Below are 26,394 nucleotides of genomic sequence, written 5' to 3'. Positions count from 1 at the left end.
TTTGTTAAATATTAGGGGACCTTTATCAAGGATCTTTAAGACATCAGCGTCCTTCTTGAAACTTACTGAGCAGAATCTCTTAGCGAGATACACTACAACAAAAGGGGGGCCTTCGACGCAGGTTTCGACGCTATCCGTCAAAAAAATCGTCGAATATCCGTCCCTATGAAAACGTCGCAATATGCGTTGATATATGTGTCGAAATGTATTGTTATCGACGCTTATTTTGACGTGCCTAGCGACGCAGATTGCGACGACCATAACATAAATTTTTTTCCTTGGGCAAAGGACAAACAACCTGGCCTGTGCCCAGTGAAAAGATGGACACAGCCGCAGCCAGACTGCCCGTCCTCTGCCGAAGAAAGCGAGCATCACCAAAATCAACCGTGCTGTCACCAGCGTGTGACTACTATCTATCCTTTTTGTTGATTTCTTTCTTATTATCTATTTACTTTCACTTTTTGGAAACACCCCTCGGGAAATCTAACTGCCCTGCATTGCATAGCTAGTGTGGAACTGTCCAGAGGGAGTCCAGGCCTGAGGGCAAGAGAGCACTAAGGTTGGACAAGGACTATGGTTAGCCAAGTGGGGTCATTGACTAGCCAAAGTGGAATCCTTTGCTACAGAGGCTACATTTCAGTTCTGGATGTGGCCGCAGTGTACAAAGAGGGTCGGATGACCTAGAAAGATACAATGGCAGCATCTCCTAAAATTTAGGGAACTGCTATTTTGGGACCTGAAAATGTCTTCGCGTCATTACGTGCAGTTTGACATGGGGATCATTTTGTTACTCTGTGGCCAAGTCAACAGAGGCTGCAGGTGAGATATTTTTAGACCCGAGGGTCTAAAGCGGGAAAATGCACAAATGAGTGACACTTGGCACTCTGAGGCCAGTTTACTACTTATAGAGAAGGCAAAAACGTGATTTATAGCTGGGAGGCTCATTTTGCAAGTCTCTGTCACAGGTTAAGAGCTATGGAGTGCTTGCTTTCCCTCTTATGCACAGTGCGGTGCCAGGAGTGATGCCCTGCACGCTACGCACTGCCCTCTCTCTCCCCTTTGGCAGTATGTTATGCCCCTCTAGTGGGCTCTTCATTTGACCAATGTACAGTTGTGTGGGTTCATGCGCGAATGCCGAGGCAAGAGCCTCTTGCACAGGTACTGGATTAGCTAGCGGCTAATCCCCCCGCAGGTACAGGTGAATTCGGAGAGGTTTCACGCCAGAAATCTCGTCCGATTCAAAGGGCAAGTAGCCCTACAGGTGCGGGAGCTCGAGGACTTGCTAGGGATGCGACCGGCACGCAGAACGGAGCCCGAAACAGTGAATTACAGCCTGCTGTGTATTTTTGCAGGTTTAGGGTTTTGGCCCTAAACGGACCCTAATACCCCCAGGAGGTTCGGGGACGCAAGGGGACCGCTGTACAGGCGATCTGGCGCATTTTCAGGGCTGAAAACAGAGAATTCAGCGTGCTGCACATTCTCGCCAGGTTTTGCAAAGTGCCCGTAGGCGTCGGGAAAGTCAGTCAATGCGTGGGAATACTGACCGTGAAGGGTTCTAGTACAGTTATGCTGCCGAAATCAGGCTGGAACAGTGGAAATTCAGCCGAGTTTGTGCGGGGCAGCTTGTAGGGAACCACATCGTTTATTCCCTCTTTTGAACAATAAAGAAATACCGAAAGGGGCGCCTAAGTTAGGGGCCAATCTGGTGTCCGTCTACTCATACAGGTGCAATCTAGCAGCCTGTATCCCTCTCCCCTTTGTTGTGTCTTGAAAGTACAGGTAAAATAGACGACTAATAATGGGTGAAAGCTAAATCAAGGTTTAAAGTAAAGTCTACCGCCCTTTTTGGATTGAACAGGCCGGTTTCATGGTTCCATTGCCGGGATTAAATCACTTTTTTTCCATAGAAGTGAGCCTTGGTCAGTTTTCGGCTTGAAGACACAGGGGATCATAGACGAGACACAGGGAATTGTAATTATGGCTGACAGACCAGATGATGTGACTGAAGAGGTTTCCTCTTCACAGGGTCAACAGACACATGAAGTGGGTGAGTCCTCAAGACCACCACAGACTGATGATGATATATTCAGGACCCAGTTGGCTACTGCTGTGGCTATGTTCACACAAGTAATGCAGAATCCGAGGTTTTTAGCCTTTCTGCAACCTCCGGTTCCGTCTCAGCAAGTTGGGTCACTGGATCATATTCAAAAGCCTGTTAAGGCTCGAGCACAGGTGATTCATACCGCACAGTCAATGGAAACACCTGTACACTTGACGGAGAACATGCAGTCTCCACAACGTATGCCTAAGGTGCAAGAACAGGTGGCTGAGATGCCAGTTTTTCAAGCTGTACCAATTCAGCCCGCCACCTTTCAGCAGCCTATAGCTGGTTCTAATGGGCAGGGAAGCAACTTACAGGCTATGCAACAGGTCTTCCCACCACCTTCAGTACACCCTGGCTATTTTGGAGGTGGATCGGTATTTCAGAGCATGGCTGGTCATGCACCTGGAAATCAGTTTTATACGCCAGGAACAGTGTTTGGGGGTGCTCAAACGATGATGCCTAACCCCATGTACAGTGTCATGGGTATGCAACCAGGGTTTCAAAGCACTCAGGGACAATTTGGGATGCCACAAGCAAATTTTGGTATGGCTGGAATTACAAATCAGCAGCCAAATATGGCATTTCCAGGTCAAGTTAATAGCGGCCAAGGAACACAGATGAACCCTAATAGTGTTCCCATGTTTCAGTCACTTCCATATGACAATTTAACGCCGCTGGAGAGGCCAACTCCGTACAAAGAAGGTGGCAAAGGTGTGTCATTCACGACCTTTACAGGGTTTGATGACAGGAAGAAGGCTCTTTCATTCCTCCAGCAGTTTGATAAGGCCTATGCAGGGGGAAACTTTACAGAGGCTTCAAAGGTCCGCAAGGCAGCCACTTTCTTGACAGGGAATGCGGGACAATGGTGGACAACTTTATTGCTTCAAGGGCAAGCTCCGTCCACATGGATTTACTTCAAGCAGATTTTTGCAGCAGCATGGTTATCTGATGATTTCGAAGCAGATGTCATGACAGAATGGCACCAGCTTAATGCTGCCACTTGCAGAAATCTGGATGATTACAATCGGAAGTTTTGGAAAGCTCTACTTCCAGTAACTTCCTATAGGTTTGTGCCATTGACAGAACAGATCGAAAAATACTGTTGTGGCCTACCCAAAGGATTGAGAAAATACTGCACAAAGACCAAAGTCACTACTTTGACGCAGCTCATCGAGGTAGCAAACACTGGCAATGGTTTGCTCAAGGGAGAAGATTGTGAATTTAACACTGGCGTCAAGGCAGGATCAAGCAAGAAAAATTCAGCCAAGAAGCACGTTCCCAATGAGGCTCCTAAAGGGACTCAGGAGTCGGCCAACACAGGGAAAGACAAAGCTACGGCTGAATCAGAAAAAGGACCAGCAAAGAAATGGAAAAGACGTTTTCCTCGCAAGTCAGAAGAGCAAAAGAAGGTCCTGAGGACAGAGAACAAATGCTTTATATGTGAGCAGCCTGGCCACATCGCTTACAACTGTCCTACAAAGAAAAGGCCAGCTGATTCTGAAGACAAGGAAGACAAGAAAGGAAAGAAGCCCATGGCTGGTCTAGTGCCAGATATGGTGGGCGACAAGCCAAATTCAGATGCAAGTGAGCTTTGCAGAGCATGGGGAAAGGTTAGGGATCAAACAGTGCTTATCTTCTTTGATCCAGGTGCCAAAGCCAACTTTATTTCCCCAGAATTGGCTTCAAAGTTGGGAATCAGACCTGAAGAGATGGGGTATACAGCAGAGGCAGGTTTGGCATGTCCTGGCCATACAGAGGCTGTGACACCCATCATTGGAAAGTTGCGTCTACATATCCAGTCCTATGTAGATGCTGAAGAATTTTACATCATGCCACTGGACGGATGTGATGTGTTGTTAGGTATTCCTTGGTTGTTTCGTGTACAGGGAATCATGGATGCCTACAACAAAAAGATCACTGTACAGAGCAGGGGAAAGACTCACATTCTGGATGTAAAGCTTAAAGGGGAGTCTATTCCTACTGTATCAGCTTCTGCTATTACTTCTGTAATGACAAAGCATCTTTCTGCGTACTTGATTTTTGCACGTGAAGTGTCAGATTGTGATGAATCAAATTTATCTGTGCTAGATAAAGAAAGGTCAATGTTTTTACAACAGTATAGTGACTGTTTTTCCGATTCATTACCGTCTCAATTACCGCCAGAGAGACCCGAGGACCATGCGATAGATTTGGTGCCAGGCTCTAGCCCACCAAACAAGCCTCCGTACAGGGTTAGTGCGGCTCAGCAGAAAGAGATAATGGGCCAAGTACAGGAGCTGTTAGAAAAGGGGCTGATTCAGCCCAGTTCATCTCCATTCTGTTCTCCAGTGTTGTTGGTGCAGAAAAAGGATGGCTCATGGCGTATGTGCATCGACTACCGTGCACTGAACAAGAATACCATCAAGAATAGGTTCCCTATACCTAGAATTGATGATATTATGGACAAATTAGAAGGAGCAGCTATGTTTAGCAGGATAGATCTAAAGAGTGGGTACCATCAGATCCGCATTAGATCAGAGGATGTGCACAAGACTGCTTTTAGAACAACGTTTGGCCTTTACGAATTTTTAGTGATGCCCTTTGGTCTCACAAATGCTCCTGCTACGTTTAATAGGATGATGGACAGAATTTTCCGTCCACACCAGCAGTTTGTTGGTACGTTCTTTGATGACATGATAGTCTATTCAAAGAATGCAGAGGAGCATAGGCATCACTTGGCCATTGTGTTCAAAGAGCTACGCAGTCATAGGTTGCTCATCAATGCAAAGAAAAGTGAGTTTTTTCTGGAAGAGATTCACTTTCTGGGACACATTGTCTCAAAGGACGGTGTCAGAATGGATCCTGCAAAAGTCGAAGCGATCAAGTCATGGCCAAATTTGAAGACGGTGCATGATGTCCGAAGCTTTTTGGGACTATGCTCCTATTACAGAAGGTTTATCCGAAATTTCGCTGAGATTGCTTCACCTTTACATGCTCTTCAAAAGAAGGCAGTCACCTTTAGATGGACACAAAAAGAGATTTCAGCTTTTAATCTCTTAAAGGAAAAGATGACTTCGGATCCAGTCATTGTGTTGCCAGATCTTAGGAAGTCATTTGTGGTCCAATGTGATGCCTGCGGTAGTAGCATTGGTGCAGTGCTAATGCAAGATGGCAGGGTAGTAGCCTATGAGAGCAGAATTTTGCAAGGGCCAGAGATGACCATGCAGGTCTATGAGAAAGAGTTACTGGCTGTGATTCATGCGCTCTTAAGTTGGAAACACTACCTGCTAGGTGCAGATTTCGTTGTCCAAACGGACCATCAGACCTTGCGATACTTCTTGACACAAACAAAGTTATCTGAGAAGCATATGCGATGGGCAAATATCTTGTCCATGTTCCATTTTCAGATTGTGCATGTGGAAGGCAAGAAGAACGTTGTGGCCGATGCCTTGTCAAGGAAGCCACAAATTTCAGCTGTGTCGATTCCTTATCATCATGAACTTGATGATATGAGAGAACAGTATGCAAATGATGAAGATTTTGCAAGGGTCTTCGAGCAACTAATGGATGGACAACGTCATGAACACTATCTTCTTAAAGACGGGTTCATGATGATGCATGGCAGATTGTGTGTCACAAAGCCATTGCGACGCAAAGTTATGGAAGAGAGTCATGTCCCACCGTATGCAGGGCATCGTGGTATCGATGCTACAGTGAAAGCGGTTGAGACATTCTTCTATTGGCCTACATTGAGAAGGGATGTGGATGCCTTTGTGCGAGAATGCCTAATATGCCAAAAGGTCAAGTTTGACAGGCAAAAGGCACCAGGGTTATTGCAACCCCTACCTATTCCAGATAAACCATGGGAAAGTATTGCTATGGATTTTATCTTTGATCTTCCGAGAACGCAGACAGGAAACGATGGTATTTGGACCATTATTTGCAGATTCAGCAAACAGGCTCATTTTATTCCTGTCAGGAAGAAGATAAAGCCAGATCAGATGGCACGCTTGTTTATGAGCAATATTTTCAAGTATCATGGCATGCCACAGTCGATTATTAGCGACCGTGATCCACGCATGACTAGTTTGTTCTGGAAAGGCTTGTTTGAGAATATGGGTACCACACTCAAATTCTCTTCGTCATTTCATCCTCAAACAGATGGGCAGTCAGAAGAGGCAAATTCTACTGTCCTAGATCTGCTGAAGTGCTATGTGTCAGAGCATAAAGGAAAGTGGGAGCAGTATTTGCCATTGGTGGAGTATGCATACAATAATACAGTGCATTCATCAACTGGCAAGGCACCTTTTGAGATAGTTGAAGGTGGCAAGAAAGTTCCTCCCATACTGCATACAAAGGATAAGATATTTGAAGCAGATAAGTATATTCAAGACATGGATGAAATGTACAAGAAGGTCAAAGTGGCCTTAGAAAGAACTCAGGCAAAGCAAAAGAAAGCAGCTGATCGTCACCGTCGTGAAGTGGTATATTCACTTGGTGATTGGGTGCTTCTACGGTTTGAAAAGGCAAGGTTAAAGAAGATGAAGGGCAAGGAAAGACTGTTTCCAAAGCTCAGCATGCGTTACTATGGGCCTTTTCAAATGTGCGACATAATCAGTGATGTTGCATATAGGCTGAAATTGCCTGACAATTGGAAGATTCACAATGCGTTTCATGTGAGTCTTCTCAGACCCTATGTGGGTGATGTGCCAGAAGATATGCCAGCTGAAGATCAGCCGGAAGTCGAGGAACTTGACGAGATCTTGGTCCCGGAACAGATTTTGGCACACAAAGAAAGGAAAGTGAAAGGCAAGGTTTTTAGGCGTTACTTGGTAAAGTTCAGAAACTATCCACCAATGGATGCTAAGTGGATGGAAGAAGGTGAACTTGCAGAGTCACCAACTGTGTTATCACTTTACCTGGAAGCCTTCGATTTGCAACCTACCTTGACCCCTTGAGTTTCAAAGCTAAATGGATTGTTAGTGTGACAATGGCTTCTGAAACAAATGATGTACATGGTATTTAAAGTGAGCTCAAATCAAATACCTGTTACATGAATGTTAGAGCTGTACAGATTGTCAGTTTGGCAATTGCTCTTACGGAATGTCCAAAAGTTTGATTAGTGCTATAGAAGTGAGTATTTCTTGTCAGTTTGTCAAGGATACAGTGATTGCTTCTATTGAAGAGTACATGTGTAACTGCATTCTTAAACTGTCGGTTTGGGTATGCTCGAAAGTGTTACGGGATCCAACGTGTACTATAAGACAGTGGCAAAATGTGCAGCTACCATTTTGTCATTGGAAAGTTAGTGACTCAAAGCAATGGCAGAGTGCGAAGCTACCACTATGTCATTGGGACAGGGTTCACACGCAGGCAATACATGAGTCGACGAGGTGTTGAATACACCAGGGTTGACAATGAGCATGTATGTGTCGTATATGTGTCGACATGTGTTGAATACATCAGTGTTGACAGTAAGCATGGACGACATAGATGCAAACGAGGACGTTTGAGATTTCAAGAGGGGGGTATGTCACCAGCGTGTGACTACTATCTATCCTTTTTGTTGATTTCTTTCTTATTATCTATTTACTTTCACTTTTTGGAAACACCCCTCGGGAAATCTAACTGCCCTGCATTGCATAGCTAGTGTGGAACTGTCCAGAGGGAGTCCAGGCCTGAGGGCAAGAGAGCACTAAGGTTGGACAAGGACTATGGTTAGCCAAGTGGGGTCATTGACTAGCCAAAGTGGAATCCTTTGCTACAGAGGCTACATTTCAGTTCTGGATGTGGCCGCAGTGTACAAAGAGGGTCGGATGACCTAGAAAGATACAATGGCAGCATCTCCTAAAATTTAGGGAACTGCTATTTTGGGACCTGAAAATGTCTTCGCGTCATTACGTGCAGTTTGACATGGGGATCATTTTGTTACTCTGTGGCCAAGTCAACAGAGGCTGCAGGTGAGATATTTTTAGACCCGAGGGTCTAAAGCGGGAAAATGCACAAATGAGTGACACTTGGCACTCTGAGGCCAGTTTACTACTTATAGAGAAGGCAAAAACGTGATTTATAGCTGGGAGGCTCATTTTGCAAGTCTCTGTCACAGGTTAAGAGCTATGGAGTGCTTGCTTTCCCTCTTATGCACAGTGCGGTGCCAGGAGTGATGCCCTGCACGCTACGCACTGCCCTCTCTCTCCCCTTTGGCAGTATGTTATGCCCCTCTAGTGGGCTCTTCATTTGACCAATGTACAGTTGTGTGGGTTCATGCGCGAATGCCGAGGCAAGAGCCTCTTGCACAGGTACTGGATTAGCTAGCGGCTAATCCCCCCGCAGGTACAGGTGAATTCGGAGAGGTTTCACGCCAGAAATCTCGTCCGATTCAAAGGGCAAGTAGCCCTACAGGTGCGGGAGCTCGAGGACTTGCTAGGGATGCGACCGGCACGCAGAACGGAGCCCGAAACAGTGAATTACAGCCTGCTGTGTATTTTTGCAGGTTTAGGGTTTTGGCCCTAAACGGACCCTAATACCCCCAGGAGGTTCGGGGACGCAAGGGGACCGCTGTACAGGCGATCTGGCGCATTTTCAGGGCTGAAAACAGAGAATTCAGCGTGCTGCACATTCTCGCCAGGTTTTGCAAAGTGCCCGTAGGCGTCGGGAAAGTCAGTCAATGCGTGGGAATACTGACCGTGAAGGGTTCTAGTACAGTTATGCTGCCGAAATCAGGCTGGAACAGTGGAAATTCAGCCGAGTTTGTGCGGGGCAGCTTGTAGGGAACCACATCGTTTATTCCCTCTTTTGAACAATAAAGAAATACCGAAAGGGGCGCCTAAGTTAGGGGCCAATCTGGTGTCCGTCTACTCATACAGGTGCAATCTAGCAGCCTGTATCCCTCTCCCCTTTGTTGTGTCTTGAAAGTACAGGTAAAATAGACGACTAATAATGGGTGAAAGCTAAATCAAGGTTTAAAGTAAAGTCTACCGCCCTTTTTGGATTGAACAGGCCGGTTTCATGTGCATCTGCAGAAATTTCGGCAGAGTTCCCTTCGTTTTAACATAAACTTTTAAAAAAAAAACCATATGTATACGCCTCCTACATGCTATCCATGTAGGATCTCACATGAGATTTAAGGCAAATGAAAGAAATGAAATGAACTTTGTGCAAAACCATAACCAACTTAAAACCATTACCATAACGAACTTTGTGCAAAACCATAATCAAATTAAAACCATAACGGACCATAACCATATTGATCAAAACCATAATGATAACCATAATCATAAACAAAACAATAACCATAACCATAACCATAAAGTTAAACATAACCATAACTATGTTTATATAAGAAAAATAACCATAACCATGTTTATACAAGGACAATAACCATAACCATAAAGAAAACAATAACCATAACTATGATCTGAACAATAACCATAACCATGTCTATACAAAAAAGAGACACAAAAGCGTGTCTGTGTCTCACAAAACATATATATGAAATCCACTGATGACTACGCATCATAACTTGTACATAAGACAAGTCACAAAATTAGTATTGATGTTATTTCACATATACTTATTTAATTAAATCAACTCACACATATTAACGTCTCACCTCGATCGATCAGCGAGACTCTAAAGCCTCTCAGTCTACAAGCTCTCCTGAGGCAGTAAGATCATTTAATACTTCATAAATATCTCTACGATATCCATCTGTCTCCTCTTGGTGTGTCGGGGCTCGATGCATTGCAAGATTCCGCGTTTATACAAAAATCAAAGTAATTAAGAATACATGATTCATCACGTTTAAAAAAACGCCATAGCTAGGATTGGATTGGAAACTCACAAACTCATAGCGAAAGATGTCGAAGCCTCCGTTGCCAAGATGAGATGTTCCCCTGGTCATCTGTGGTATCTCCGTGGCTTGACGCTGCTGTCTAAACCGCGTGTCCGCTATCCGCTCATCCTCCCTAATCTGCTGCCACATCTCGTGTGGGATGCCCGAAGGCTTCGGCGAGCCGGTTTTGAAAGCTTGCCGAGCTGCATCTCGATGATGTTTCACGGTGTCTCGTGTAACACCCTTGATCCACCTCCTTGGAAGATCCTTTGAACCCGGAGCAGGCTGACACTCTCTCATGATGGTCTCCACTATATAATTGATTTTTTCGCGATCCTGCTCAGGCCAAGGCGTCAGAATGCTGGTCGAAAACTGCAGCTCTGCGAGTTGACGAATCCGTTGTTTTATCTCAGTCCCGACTCTATCCATGTCAATAGAACCATCTACCCGTACAGTATAGAGCTTGGAGGCACTAAGATCGTGTGCCCTCCAAGGTGTCCGAGGTGTGTTGAGAAGTGTGCCTAGGTAGGACGGAGGTCGTGAGCGAGGAGGGGTCGAAGCGCACGTGGACCCTCCTCCACAATAACCACCACCTCCACCTGATGATCGTCGAGATTGGCGAGTGCGCCTGTGCTGCGGAGATGAGGATGTATCCGCCTCTGTCGTACCCCTAGGTGTCGAAGCGGCCGTGATGGAAGACCTCGTAGGCGTCGTACCCGTAGACGGTCCCCCCCATAGGCGTCGGACCCTCGGGTGTGAAGCCCGGAGACGTAGTAGTCGTGCCTCTGACTACCCAGTACTGAGACGCCTCTGCCATTTGACTGGATGTCATCCGTGTGACGAAACCCATAAATGCATCTGTACTCATAGAAGCGGGATCTGGAAACTGGTATGCCATACTAAAGTCCTGCACAAAGAAAGTAAAAGAAAGCGTCAGAACACCTTTGTTTAAATTAACTTTAAGCTTAATTTTAAATCAACGTCTTCACACAAACATTTACAGGCCTATGCATCGACGAGTGAGGCATCATTGATAAGATCTTGCACCGTATCATCGTCTATCTCTAATTGCAGATATAACTTTGTCCCAACTCGTTCTGGTAGATTGTCTTCATCCATTGCATCTTCATCTACAAGTGTCATATCTGCCTTGTCTACGTCATCTGTCGTATATCTGTCAGTTTCCTCTGCCATACCTTAGTCCATCTCATCTAATGTCACAGTAGTATCTGCGTCGTCTGACCGACTTTCCTCCAGGAGATTTTGCCCTTCAAGTACTTGTTTATTTCTTGGAGTAACCTGAACCACAACCACCATTGTCGCTCTCGAGGGTCCGATACAAAGACCACTTGCTCGCAATGTTCGGGGAGAGCAAATGTGTCGCTCGCATCTGTCCAAACCTTTGTAGAATCCATTTGCACAAGCTTGTTTCCATCTCTGCGTACCGTTGCATTGCGACCATAAGTAATCACTTTGAACCACTTCACATCCAACAAAAACATCTCAAAGCTCATGAAGCTGACTTTCAGGATATCTGACACCAGACCACAGTAATCCAGGTTGCTAGTGCTCTCATTCGTGTCTCTGGCACTGGCCCTGCTCTTTTGCATGAAACTAACCATTACCCCACTGTCAAACGTGTTTCTTCTGCTGTCAATTTATTGTGTTCTGAAATGCTTTTCATGCGACCACAATGCCATGTATGTATGATACCTCCAGTCACATCCAATAGCCAGCTCTTCCTCTTCCAGAGATATGGGTTCTCCGATCTGTCGAGCTGCTCTCACTGTCTTGTCCAACCATGCCATTGTAGGGAATTCAGGTAGAGGAGCGAGATAGTCTGGCAAGTGTAAGCCTCTAGTCGTTCGGCTTCACCTGAAATCGTGTCGCTCCCTATTGCGTCTCTCTTTCTCTTCTTCGTACCTTTCAAACCATTTTTGCTTCGGCTCTGAATTTAGTATACAGAACTTCATGATCTTTTCTCGCATGGCGTCGTTCATTTTCTTCGGCACCCCTTGTCCGTGCGGCTCCTCTCCCACCAGTCTTGCATCCTCCTCATCGCTTCACAGTTGAGGCATTTCTGGGTCAGAAACGGATAGAAATTCGATCGTCAAGACAAGAAACTCTTGCACAAGCCATCCTTCTGCCATGCTCCCCTCTGGACGCGCTTTTTGGCGAACAAAACTCTTTAAGTGTTTTCATGAACCGCTCTAGAAAGAACATCTAACGGCTGTGGACTGTACTTGCCACTGTAACCTCATCTACTACATGGACGAGCAAGTGCATTTGGATAGTTAGGCAGCTCGTGGGTAGATACTTCTCAATCATGCAAACTGCAATAGATTCCTCTCGTATCTCCTTGGAAGAGATCCACCGTACTATCTGTGAAATCTTGTATATGTAGGTCCGCACTTCCTACGTTAAACACCCCTTAATCGCAATTGGAAGAATGAATTGTAAGAACTTATGCCAGTCGTGCGATTTCAGTCCTGATAGTTGATCGTCACGGGTGAATGCTGTCTTGAGACATCACATATATCCTGTTGGCGTTCTGAACTCTGAAATCACCCTTTAAACTTGTCGCTCCTCACTTTTTAGCAATACCTATGGCGCTCTTGGAAGCTTTGTTTGGCCAGCTGCATTGGTGAAACGCCACAACTCTGACATCTTTCCAACTGACTGCAAATCATCTCGTGAAGCTCGATTGTCTTTCATTCCCATGATTGTCTTCCAGAGGAGCTCTCCCACATTCTTGACTATATGCATTGGATCCAACAAATGGTTAATTAGTAGATCACCCCAGTACGGCAACGTATGGAGAATGGACAAACGTTTCATTCCTGGAACAGATTGACCCTCATGTTGCTCCCATCGGCGACGCGACTCTTGTATATGCATAGAACGACATTCGACGCGACCAAGCTGACCTTCGCGCAAGTGATGGCCATCTGGAAGATAACGGTGGTGGCCTTGATAAATTGTCTTTTGAAGAGAGGCAGAATAGCGCACATCCAAAGACGGCCTGCAAATTGGACATGCATTGTATCCCGAAGTTGTAAGCCCTGCATATATTAAAGCATGATTCAGGCCAAGGCAAAGTGTTTGCGAATAGCGAGAATTTTGTAAATCAAGAACCATTATCAGAAGCTTCTTCGTATCCTGGCCAATCATGCATAGTCCACATAAGAAGTCCATGGATCCTTGCATGCTCTTGTCCTACTGGTTCAACCGCATCTGCTATGTCGATCCCATGTCATAACTCCTGGAGCTCGTCAACTAGTGGAGCTAGATAAACATCCATGTTTTTTGCCTTGAACTTACCAGGTACAATCAAGCTTAATATCAAATGACCCTTCTTGATGGCAAGCCACGGCGGGAGGTTGTAATTGATAAGGCACACAGGCCAAGTGCTCCATGACGAGCTTCTCAAGCCAAATGGATTGACTCCATCCATTGCCATGCCCAAACGCAAATTGCGTGGTTCACTCTTAAAATGTGGTCAGGTATCTTCAATGTGCCTCCAAGCTTTTGAATCAGCGGGCACCCTAAATGTTGCGTCAGTGAATCTATTCGTATAATGCCACCGCATCAACTTTGCAATGGAATCACAACAAAACATACTTTTTATCCTAGGAATAATAGGGAAATGCCGCAACACTTTAGCTGGCACTGTCTCGCCAACCGCATCTTGTTTGTAGCGCATTGCTCCGCACTTAGGACACGACAGACAATCTGCGAATTCATTGCGAAAAAGAATGCAATCATTTGGACATGCATGAATCTTGTTGTAGTCCAAGCCAACTGAGGTCAGTTGCTTTGCGTCTGGCCTGGAGAGGGGCATTTCATTGCAAGCCGGGAGAAGTTGCTCCCGCAACTTGTTTAAGCCACATTAAATTAAAAAGCTCCTCAAGCACGTCACCGTTGCAATCGGAAAATCTCTTTTGTAAGTTACGTATCTAAACAAAGCAGTGACGCTTGCATCTGACCACTCGTACATTGACTGAAGATTCAAAAACGTTAGACAAGTACGAAGCACAGATATTTTGGCGCCTTCATAGATTGGTTGACGTGCCAACTTCCTCAACATGTCTTCAGGAGATAGGTGCACGGCTTCTGGTGCTGCTTCGTTAACGTTCTCGTCGCTTGTCTGAAAGAAGGCATCCAACATCTCCTCCATGCCGTCGTCTTCTGTCTGTAAGGCCTTTTCTGCTTCCATCCTTGGCTCTATATTGGTCGGACCTTCACGCATAATCCTCTCTCTCTCTCTCTCTCTCTCTCTCTCTCTCTCTCTCTCTCTCTCTCTCTCTCTCTCTCTCTCTCTCAGATGTAGGTGTTATGTCGAGAAAATCAATGCCCGTTCCGTAGGAGTCGTATCGTAGATTCTGTACGATTTCTTTAGCAAACTCTCCGTACTTGTGCACATGCTCATTACATATCCTACGCATGCGCAGGATTTGATACTTGCAGAGCGTGCACGAGCATGCAATCTTTTCCTCCATGTTAGGTGATGATGTTGCCATCTATAATGATTATGAATGTTGTTTTAATATATATACTCCTCACAATGTAAACTACCTCGCATTCTCTAATCTTGCTCGATCTCCATACACCTCGGTCCAGAGGTGTACGGAGATCAGGACCACCGGGTCAAAATCTCGTCTTTATTGGTCAAATCCTATATGGGTAGACACATATGTGCACTCCCAGGTGTACATGACAATGCATGTAGCGGGCAAAACCCCTTTGCCTCTTTTAGTTCCATAGTTTCTTCTAGAGGGGGAGAGAGAGAGAGATAGAGAGAGTTCCAACGTAACTCTTTCACGCCGACTTTCTCTATCTACTATCTATCTCTCTCTCTCTCTCTCTACCTCTGTAGCTATCTCTAGTTAATTCTCTGTCTCTCTCTCTCTATATATATATATCACTCTCTATCTCTCTATTTCTCTCTCTACGTACCCTATCTCTCGTTCTTTCTCCATCTCGCTCTCTCTCTCTCTCTCTCTCTCTCTCTCTCTCTCTCTACGTACCCTATCTCTCGATCTCGCTCTCGCTATCTCTCTTTCTCTTCCTCTCGCTCTCGCTCTCTATTTTCCTCTCTCTCTCTCTCTCTCTCTCTCTCTCTATTTCCCTATCTCTCTCTCTCTCTCTCTCTCTCTCTCTCTCTCTCTCTATTTCCCTATCTCTCTCTCTCTCTCTCTCTCTCTCTCTCTCTCTATACATATATATATATATATACATATATATATATATATATATACATATATATATATATATATATACATATATATATATATATATATATATATGTCACTCTCTCTCTCTCTCTTTATTTCCTATTTCTTTCTTTCTCTCTCTCTCTCTCTCTCTCTCTCTCTATTTTCCTATCTCTCTCTCTCTCTCTCTCTCTCTCTCTCTCTCTCTATTTCCCTATGTCTCTTTCTCTCTCGCTCTCTACTTCCCTATCTCTCTCTCTCTCTCTCTCTCTCTCTCTCTCTCTATATATATATATATATATATATATATATATATATATATATATATATATATATATATCACTCTTTATTTCTCTCTCTCTCTCTCTCTCTCTCTCTCTCTCTCTCTGTGTCTACCACAGCAGAGCTCGTCGCTTTACACCAGAGGCATACTGATTGAACGAGCGACTGAGCTAGGGAGATCCAGACGCCCACGACTGCGGAGGGCTACACAACATCGACAGAGGCTGCATCAAAGGATCTAGGTCATGTTGGCTCGACATGTACAACGCCCGGTCAGACTACTGACCATGGAGGAGATTGATGAGATCCGCCAGCGATCGATGCTGGATCTCCTATGATCTACCTATCCCAGCTAGCTGTTTTAGCTACTTAGTCCACACCCAGCAGTTTAGGATTCCATAATAATTTATTTTGTCATTTTGTCATCTTGTTACTCTGACTTTGTATCAAATCCACCACATTGTAACTTTCTGGTCTCATAGGTCACTTTGGCCTTTTGAAGACGTTAATATAACATTTCATTTCATCTCTCTCTTTAATTTCTCTTTGTTTAATTTTAATTTCCTACGCATACATTCTCTCTCTCTCTCTCTCTTTAATTTCCTACACGCACACACACATCTCTCTCTCTCTCTCTCTCTCTCTCTTTGTAATTTCTTATTTACACACACACACACACACACACATTTCTCTCTCTTTCTCTCTTTGATTTTCTACACACACACACACACACATTTCTCTCTCTCTCTCTCTCTCTCTCTCTCTCTCTCTCTCTCTCTCTTTAGTTTCTTACACACACAAACACACATTTCTCTCTCTCTCTCTCTCTCTCTCTCTCTCTCTCTCTCTCTCTCTCTCTAGTTTCTTACACACACACACACACACACACACACATTTCTCTCTCTCTCTCTCTCTCTCTCTCTCTCTCTCTCTTTCCTACACACACACACACACACACGCTTCTCTCTCTCTCTCTCTCTCTCTCTGTCTCTCTCTCTCTCTCTCTCTCTCTCTCTCTCTCTTACACACACACACACACACACACACACACACACACACACGATGTAGAGAGAGAGAGGGGGGTTGGGGGGGAGAGTTTCATAATACCTGTGCGGCAGGTTTCGACCAAGAGATCTGAGCGCGTCGCAGGCGAAAATGACCGCCTGCGCGCGGATTGCCCTTTTTTTCCCCTCAAATTTTTTTTGCATCGAAATATGTGTCGATATACTCGTGGTAATATCCCGTCGATATACGCGTGGTAAAGTATGCCTTGCCACGCGTATTTCCATGTGCATATCAACAGATATTCCCACGCATATAGCGATGGGCTGCAAGTACGTCGATAACCGCGTGGAAAGGTACGGCCGTCGATATATACTGCGTCGATATCTTGATGTTATGTTGTAGTGATATGTGGTACTTTCAACTGCTCCCCCATGCTTGAGAATTTAAGGTCCCTAAATCCATTGAATCAACTTATACCCGTTCGGGACTCTCCCACTAAATCCAAACACAAGCGTTAATTTAGCTTGCAAAGCTATCTATTTCTTGATAATTGTTGGCAAAATCGCAATAGTGATTGCGTTGGCTACCTCAGCAAAGACTTCTTTAGAGCGATGAAGGTGCAATCCGCCAGACTTTCCTCACAGATTCCACTGCAACCAGTTTGCGAGCTAGTTCTTTTGTTCCCATTTGGGCTTGCTTCTAACTCTTTCTTAACTTCTTTTAATTCCTGTGCGAGACAAGCTTGTTCATTTTTCAATTTCTCATGACCTTCATCCCTTGGGGCCTCAGTAGAAGTGACTTTAGCATAGTCTATACAGCTAGGAGTAGGACTCTCTCTCTCTCTCTCTCTCTCTCTCTCTCTCTCTCTCTCTCTCAATCGAGGTCGGGCCTTGTTTTACATCGAGATTGTGTGTGTGTGTGTGTGACCACACCTTTACACACACATCTTAAAAAAGAAATGCTTAATTTCTATGTCAAATTGCTTGATTTCTGTTGGATACGGCGGACTTTCCCTACAATGCCTCAATTTCCAAGCTGCTCAATTCTTGGAGTGTGTGTGTGTGTGATTACACACAACCAAGGCAAACCCAAGAGCTAGCGCTGTTGGAAAGTGTGTGTGTGTGTGTGTGTGTGTACACAACCAAGGCAAACCCAAGTGCTAGCATTGCTCGAATGTGCAACGCTAGCTCTTGATTCCAATGCCTAGCTTGGTCTTTTGCTCAATTATAAGCTCGGTGCTCACCTCTGCTTCCTAGTCTTTGAATTGAGCTGCGAAATCCTGCTACTCTGCTAGATTCTCAGCTCGGTGCCCTTATTGAGCTCTAAGATTCCACTTTGGTGAGCTGCAAACCCCACCAATGCTCGATATGCTGCTCCTAATTGTTTACTTTAGTCCCTCGATTTCACAATGAAGAAGATAAGACAGAAGTGCACGCAATGGAAAGAGTGTTGGATTAGACTTTTTGGGTGTCTTGTATAGGCTCTTACATGTTCACATATACATGGCCGCCCAACTTGGGCAGAGAACCTAACATAAAATCCTAGGGTTGATCTACATGTGGAGATATAAAATCATAGGATTTACTATATCATCAACAATGTTGCTACCATCAATCACATCCCTTCTGACAAAGTTAGGACGATGACCACATAAGATTTACTATATCATCAATCACATCCCTTCTGACAAAGTTAAGACAATGGCGACATGGATCTAGTGTCAAAATGCCACGAGGCTTGTTTCTCGACCTTCATATTGAGCAATCAAAATCGGGTGAGTGACTGCTCTAACGAATTGAAGTCCTTTTGGCATCTAAAAATGTAGATGAAGAACAAAGGTGAAGTTCAATTATGTGGCAAGAATTGCAAGTTTGGTACCCAAACATGCTCTAAGACCTCTTTGCATGCATTAAAATTTACATTCAAATGCATCTAGATGTCTTAATGATGCGTAGGTTTAGAACTTGTGTGTGTGTGTGTGTGTGTACATACACACATCCATAAGAGGAGCTTGCGATGATTGGCAGTAGGTAAATCTAGAAAAATGGTTGCGAAAGCTTGTTTACATCCAACCATGGTGGATGGTAAACAAAAAGATTTGTTCAGTTTATACATATATTTGGAAGAATAGGGATGCAATTACTGACTTCAATGTTGCACCACCGAAAGGGAAAAACATCTCAATTCTCAATCAAGACTTCAAGAATTAATTAAGAGCTTCTACAAAAATCGAATTACTCATACTTAACATTTGATAACTAGTTGGCGGATGTTGAATATAAGTTGTTCCATTTCTGGAGAAGCCATATTTTTTGCTTGGTAGCAGTAGGAGCATTCTCGCTCTTGCTCGTGTGATACAATGGATGTTCGTGAGCACTATCAGGTTTGCGTGGTCGCATTCGAACCCATGACACAGGTCACAACGAATGAATGCTCAACCAACCAAACTAAAACTCCTTTGAACACAATATTTTAAGAAATTAAGAATGTGAAAAATTAAATGAAAAATTACCAAAATATCCCTCTAATTTGATGAAATTCCCAAAATGCTCCTTGTATTTTCAAGATTCCCAATCTGCTCACAAAATTCGCCTTAAATTTTCCCAAAATATCCTTAAAATTTTTGATAATTTCCAAGATACCTCAAGTCCTAAATTAAGAAAATCAAAGAGAAAATCATTCATATGCATTCGAGCTTTCTACCCAAAATGAAGGCAAAGCAAATCTCCACTACATTTAGAGCAAATCGCGAGGAAAATCTGGTTAGGCTTTTCAATTCATGATGGAGTCAAATCTCCAATACAATTAGAAAGAAAATCCCTCATATGCATTCTGGCTTTCCAATACAAAATGAAGCCCAAATTTTAGCTACATATCAAGCAAATCGAAGAGAAAATTCCTCACACATTCCGGCTCTCCAATACAAAATAAAGCAAAATCCCAGCTACATATTCAATCTGCAATTGGAGCTTTGCAAGTACCCTCATTGTGGCCAAGACCACCACAATGTGAGCATGTGGAAATATGTTTTTTCTTGAAGCGACCATCAACTCTAATACAAAGTTTTTTAGTTGAAGCACCACCACATGTGTGCTCATCATTTGTTAGGAACCAATAGAGGGGTGCCCAATTGACTAGCAAGCAACTTGATATTATCCCAAAGACAATTAGGCAAACCCGCGAACTCAACCCACACATGGTGTATCCCTTGGAGAGTCTCAGGAGAGTCAAAGAGGCTCCCAAGGAACCATGTAGACAGTGGTTTTGTTAAATATTAGGGGACCTTTTTCAAGGATCTTTAAGACATCAGCGTCCTCCTTGAACCTTACTGAGCAGAATCCCTTTGCTAGATATGTGGTACTTTCAATTGCTTCCCCATGCTCAAGAATCTGAGGTCCCTAAATCCATTGAATCAGCTCATACTATTCGGGACTCTCCCACTGAATCCAAACACAAGCGTTAATTTAGCCTGCAAAGCTAGCTGTTTCTTGTTAATTGATGGCAAAATCGCAATAGTGATTGCGTCCGCTACCTCATGCGGCAAAGACTTCCTCAGAGCAATGAAGGTCCAATTCGCCAGACTTTCCTCACAAATTCCAATGCAATCAACTTGCGAGCTAGTTATTTTGTTGCCATTTGGGCCTATTTCTAGCTCTCTCTTAACTTCTTTTAGTTCCTGTGCGAGACCAACCTTTTGATTTTTCAATTTCTCATGACCTTTGTCCCTTGGGGCCTCAGTATAAGTGACTTTAGCATAGTCTATAGAGCTAGGAGTATGGTTTTCAAAGTTCCTTGGCTTGAAGATGCAGACTATTATATCTTCTGGCTCTTGATTTCAACATTGGTGTATAAAGACTGTTCTGCACTATGAATAAGAATTAAACCTCCTTTTCATTGACATAGTTTCCATTGTCTTTTGTAATATGAAAGGATTCTTTGGTGTATATGTAATATTGTTATTGAAACACACACACACACACCTAACATCAAGAATAGTACTGATACTATTCAAATACCTAGTTACTATATTTTAATCCCTCAATGTCTGTCCTATATAATTTTACCTTGGACTGATCCTTGAGGGATGGGGCTCTCTTCACATGCCCCTTATAGGTTCACCTGGTTGGTTGAAAGCTGAAGAGGCTACCAGTTCTTACCTTTGCTGATATATTTCTCTAAATAATTTTTTTATGGACTTTGCAGAACTTAGCACTATCTCAAGGGATAGAGCTTCCTACGGTGCCTCTTTCTAAAGCATCACTTCAGGTACTTAGATTCATGACCCTATGGCATCTGAACTGATAGCAGGGGTTTCAGCTGATCTAGCCAACTCTTTGTCGTTTGATAAATGTGTCCGTACCCTTGCCCAACTTGTCAACAACTCTAAGGAAGGGGTGGCAGAGTTATCTAAATTCATTGAAAACATTCCCGCCCTGACACTTGCTCACAAAGGGGAGTTAGCCAAGTTCTCTTCTGATGATTTCAGGAACATGTTACTTTTAAACAAACTACACATATGAGGATTTCTTTGGGATCAGGAGCAAAAGCATAAAATAAATCGTTGATAGATTATGAATGACAACCACACTTTTTTCAAACTGGCTGCCAAAGCCTTAAAACTCCTAGAGGAGTAATGTCTTCCTTGAAGACAATATCAGATACTCTATTGATAAGATTGATTTGTCTCTCTTCAAGAACATTTTGACTTGGCACATCTCTGCTAATGCTTCATACTCAACTTTTGTTACTATCATCTACTTCACAAGGCAATAGGCCCATACACAATGGGCCTACTGCCAACCCATTGTGTATGGCGCCTGGGATACTACACACACACACACACACACACACACACACAGAGTATTGGTATTGGTACTACTACTACCACTACTACTACTATTGGTATTGATATTGCTATATGGGTATACTAGACTAGTAGTATTGGTGTTGTATTGGTACTATATATACTGGTATGTGTACTGGTACTTACTGGTACTATTAGACTATACTGGGACTGATATTGGTACTCTCTCTCTCTCTCTCACATACACAGAGGGTACTGCTACTGGTACTATCACTATTGGTACTGATACTTCTATACTGCTATACTAGACTGGTAGTACTCGTGTTATATTGGTACTATATATACTGGTATTGGTACTTACTGGTACTACTAAACTATATTGGTACTGATACTGCTATACTACAATACTACTATACTAGTATTGGTAATACTGGAGTTGTACTGGTACTAGTACTAATACTTGCTGGTATTGGTACTGGTACGCATTCACACACACACACATGGCTGTTTATGGCGTGTTGCTATTTCCCTAGTATATTTTTACTGGGACTGTTGGCCTGGGGTACCTTAGTGAATAACTCGCTTAAATTCACTACGTAATTTTTGTAAGGTAGTACCTTAATGGTACCTAACCCCTAGATACTAAATGGGTTATGGGTGAGTTACCCGGCTCTGTAAATGATGTCGTCTTCTACTTAATAGCGAGGTGGCTCCTCCTGACAGGTATGCGATACTACGCTCTTAAGTGCTCTCTCTCTCTCTCTCTCTCTCTCTCTCTCTCTCTCTCTTCCCCCCTCTTTCTCTCTCTGTACATGGCTGCGCTGTTACACCATCCCCCTCTTGAAGTTGGGCCCGCCATACGCCTAAGAAGGAAGATGACCACTTGCTCCAAACCCTATAAAAAGGTGAGCTTTACATGTTCACTTAGCATTGGTGGTGTGTGTATTTGGGAGAAGTGTCTGTACGTTAGGACTGTGAGGACTTTACCTACAAAGGGGTAGTGTTAAGTGTTGGATCTATGGAAAACAGCAAGGATAAGCAGGCTAGTGTGGAGTTGACTGCTCCAACTCAATCTCAGGTGGCTTTTGGCATTGAAATGGATTGTTGTCCAAACTGTTTGATGGTTGTGAGTATTCCTCATGCATATGCCGGTAGAGGCACTTGAATAGCTGCTTCTATAGAACTTTAATCATAATAGCTTGTAAAGAACAAGGGGCTTCATATGTTTTTGTCCCCTTGTAGATGATTTCATCTCTGAATATATGATTAGTTTGACCGTTCTTATTATTTATTTTTGAAAGCAATCTAGTTGTGTGACATCTATAACATGTGGGATACCCATGCATCCTGCATACGGTACCAATGCTAACTAAATGTTGTGTTGTTTCCATGGGTGCAGGTGAGGGTTACTTGGGTTACTTTCTTAACTATGGTTTTCAAAGTTCCTTGGCTTGAAGATGCGGACTATTATATCTTCTGGCTCTTAATTTCAGCACTGATGCATAAAGATTGTTTTGTACTATGAATGGGAATTATACCTCTTTTTCATTGACATAGTTTCTAGTGTCTTTTGTAATTTGAAAGGATTCTTTGGTCTATACGTAATATTGTTATTGAAACACTCACTCACACACACACACACACACACAACACAACACAACACGCCACACAAAAGTTGTGCTCAACTTGTGTATATCATCCCTTGCGTCGATCCAATTTTATCATCTCTCTCTCTCTCTCTCTCTCTCTCTCTCTCCGTCTAAAACTTGAGTTCAAGGTTTATCGAAAGGATCTTTGAAATCTTTTGGGGTTGTTCCAACTATGTTGGAATATCTTTTCTTCTTCTCCTCGTCTTTCTTCTTTTCTCTCTCTCTCTCTCTCTCTCTCTCTCTCTCTCTCTCTCTCTCTCTCTCTCTCACACACACACACACACACACACACACACACACACACACACACACACACACATGGCTAGTTCTGGCATGTTGCTATTTCTTTGGTATAATTTGCTAGGACTATTGGCCGGGGGTGCCCTTGGTGTATACCCGGCTTGAATTCACTAGGTAATTTTTTTAGTAGGTGGTACCTTAATGGTATCTAACCCGTGGTTATTAATTGGGTTAAGTGGGGTGGAAGCATTGCCTTGCTATATCCTTGGTATAATTGGCTAGGTTTGAAAACCTTGGGTAAATAATGGCTTGAATTCACTAAAGGATATTAGAGGGTGGTACCTTAATGGTACCTAACCGTTGTAGTTAAAAAGTGTTATGATCATTTGGCACATTTCCTAGCTCTGTGAACCCTGTCATTTTCTGCTTAATTTCACGGTCTGGGCTACATCACCCTCTAAGTGCTCTCTCTCTCTCTCTCTCTCTCTCTCTCTCTCTCTCTCTCACTCACTGACTCACTCTCTCATGCAGGTTGTATCTTCTTCTTCTTCTCTCTTTCTCTCTCTAAGGTGCTACAATAAGCATGCCAACGAATATTGTACAACCCAGTAAGTGTGAAAGTGACCTCTCAATCAAAAGGTTACGGTGCAATAAATGTCCTCTAGTTAATTTTAGCCGTTTGACACGTGTAAAGCATGTAGTTATTTTTTGTGCATGCTAGAAATGGTACTATGAACGATTTTATTATGGGAGAGAGAGAGAGAGAGAGAGAGAGAGAGAGAGAGAGAGAGAGAGGTACACAAAAATAGAGAGTAGAGAGTGAAGGTTTGAAGTGTGCCCAAGGTCCTAGTGAGCTTTTCATCTTTGGAAGGTTGCCATGCCAAGCCTAGGAAAAGGTAACACCTACTATTGTTTATTTCTTATAGGCGTGGTTTAATGTATATTTATAGAGAGAGAGAGAGAGAGAGAGAGAGAGAGAGAGAGAGAGAGAGAGAGAGAGGACACTTTTACTTGTTTTATGGCATCCGGATGGGGGTTGTTGGTCTGCCGATTGTCATTCGCGCGTCGTAGAGCACAAAATGGGTATGTAGGGGGGTAGGCACTCAAATAAGAGGATAACTCTACTAACATCTTTAAAATGTCAACATGACCTATGAGACCAATCTGTCACACACACACACACACACACACACACACACACACACACACACACACACACACACACACACACACACACACACACTGTGTCACATCAGCTGACCATAGCTATACACACACACACACACACTTGGTCATACTTCTGACCTAAATAGTATCTATGGGGCTCGGTTAATGTTCTAAATTGCCATTTCTGGCCACAATATATGACCTCCAAACACTCAAATTTTTTTAAAGTTGTGACTTTAGGAGATTTCACCTTATGTTTTACATGCTAAATTACTGCCTTGGGGCTATGGCTGCTCTAACACCTCATCTGGAGGGGATTGTAGACTACACTCCGAATCACTGTCTGAGCTCAAGTGGTTAAATTGAGTTGCTGCCTGGTAAGGGATTACCCTGTGCTGAACAAATGCTTAATTTGTTATGTGGATCACATTGGTCAATATTCGAGCTAGTTACCAAAAAGCTAAAAGCTTTCCCAGCATTTTGTTCTGGCCACCCTATGGGTACTATCCCCTAATCTACCTCCTACCAGTTTTAGTTTTTAGCTAAAACTTACTCTTTAGCCCCTAAAAAAACCTAGGGGGCTTTCTAATTCACTATTCCTACTTAGGTTTTCATCGTGCTGTCGTGACAGTCATCACTACCCCGCGCAGACAAACTCGCATAATGGAAAGTTTCCGGCCTTGGCTTCCCTACCTCCCACTCATTGATGGAATCCTACCCAGATTACCTCTTACATTCTTCGATTCTAGGTGGCCGCGGCACCACCACTAATGAATATATGTCGGATTGCATCCCTGCTTCCTCCACTATAAAAGGTGAGGGTGCTTTCCCCTCACTTAGACTTGGGTCTTCCTTAGTTGCTTGGAAAATTGCTTGGCATGGTGACTGCTCACAGGTTTTCGTTAATCTCATGCTCTGATATCTGACTATAAAACAATTAAAAAAAACCTTTTTGAAGGAATGATCTTTTGGGATTCTTTTGTCTTTTCACATTAGCAAAAGATCTTTTTTCTTTGGCTGCTTGACTGGTACTGATTGCATAAAAGATGACAGTAAAGCTGGTAATGTTGTTGGTTATGCATAAACTGTGGTGATGGTACTGGTTTGGGCTTCTTTATCTAGTACTGACTGATCCTCTGCAAAAAACCTGGTGATGGTGCTGACTATGCAAAAAACTCTCTGGTTACTAGAATACTGCTATATTCGGATACTGGTCTTTTTGGGATTCTTTTGAGAAACTGAATACTGGCTGTTCACATTAATAAATGATTTTTTGTTGTTGGCTTCTTGACTGGTGTTGAACTGCATGTTGACGTCAAATATTTCATGCATATGGTTATTATTCTGGTTTTTGACACTAATGGTAAGTATAATGGCTGAATGCCTTGTGGGGATGCTGGAGATGCATGCAAGTTCTGATTACTGGAAGGTAAGTTGCTGGTTATGCTGCCATATTCTGATGGTTGCAATTGGTTATGATACATTCACCAAAAAAAGGGGGGGGGAGTTTATACTTGAGGATCTGGCCTGGTCGAGCTGGTTCTACACAGATTGCTTCTTGCTTTTACCTTGGAAATTTGATTGCAAAGGGGAATGCTCTATGTAAAGAGATAATATATTTTTGCTACTGATATTTTGTTGGCATTGCACTAGGACTTGGTAAACTACTTGCTCACTTGTGATTAGAAGCACAAAATAAGATTTTCTCTGAAAACCTATATGGTATGCTTGTTGGCTTTGTTTTACCTACAAACAGGGATTGGTTGGCATTGGCCATGTAGCTAGGATATGACCATTTTCATGCATACTTATCTGGCTCTTAGAGATACTGCCTTAAAATGTATGAATGCTTGAATTTGACTTTTCGGGCTTAGGTTTCATTGAATCTGATGCATGGTATGGCTAGTCACTATATGGCCCTGATTTTTTGATTCCCCATCTGATTGGTTGAGGAAGGCATTCATGCTAAACTAACTTGATACTCAGATAATTGTCGACTGGATATCTGATGCTATGTACCTGCTGGTCTTTTCTACCTGATTTTAAGATTACTTTCTACATTCATGAATAGGTTTGGTTGGGTAGGACTCGCTTAACCGGGAGGTTTGGCCATCCTA

At 43.3% G+C, this 26,394-nt stretch overlaps 1 protein-coding gene across 1 annotated transcript in view; it reads left to right on the top strand.

Annotated features, from left to right (window-relative positions):
• The window catches only part of LOC147458777 (uncharacterized), a 46,062-nt gene extending 23,289 nt beyond the window's left edge, over window positions 1-22,773 (top strand). The window contains exon 2 of the mRNA XM_086509691.1: window positions 22,621-22,773. The gene's annotated coding sequence lies outside the window, so the exon portion shown is untranslated. The remainder of the gene's footprint in view (window positions 1-22,620) is intronic.
• Window positions 22,774-26,394: the final 3,621 nt, after the last annotated feature.

This window comes from Adiantum capillus-veneris, chromosome 4 (assembly GCF_014529385.1).
Source record: "Adiantum capillus-veneris isolate H3 chromosome 4, ASM1452938v2, whole genome shotgun sequence".
Lineage (NCBI taxonomy): Eukaryota > Viridiplantae > Streptophyta > Polypodiopsida > Polypodiales > Pteridaceae > Adiantum > Adiantum capillus-veneris.
This window is presented reverse-complemented; position numbering and strand designations above follow the sequence as displayed.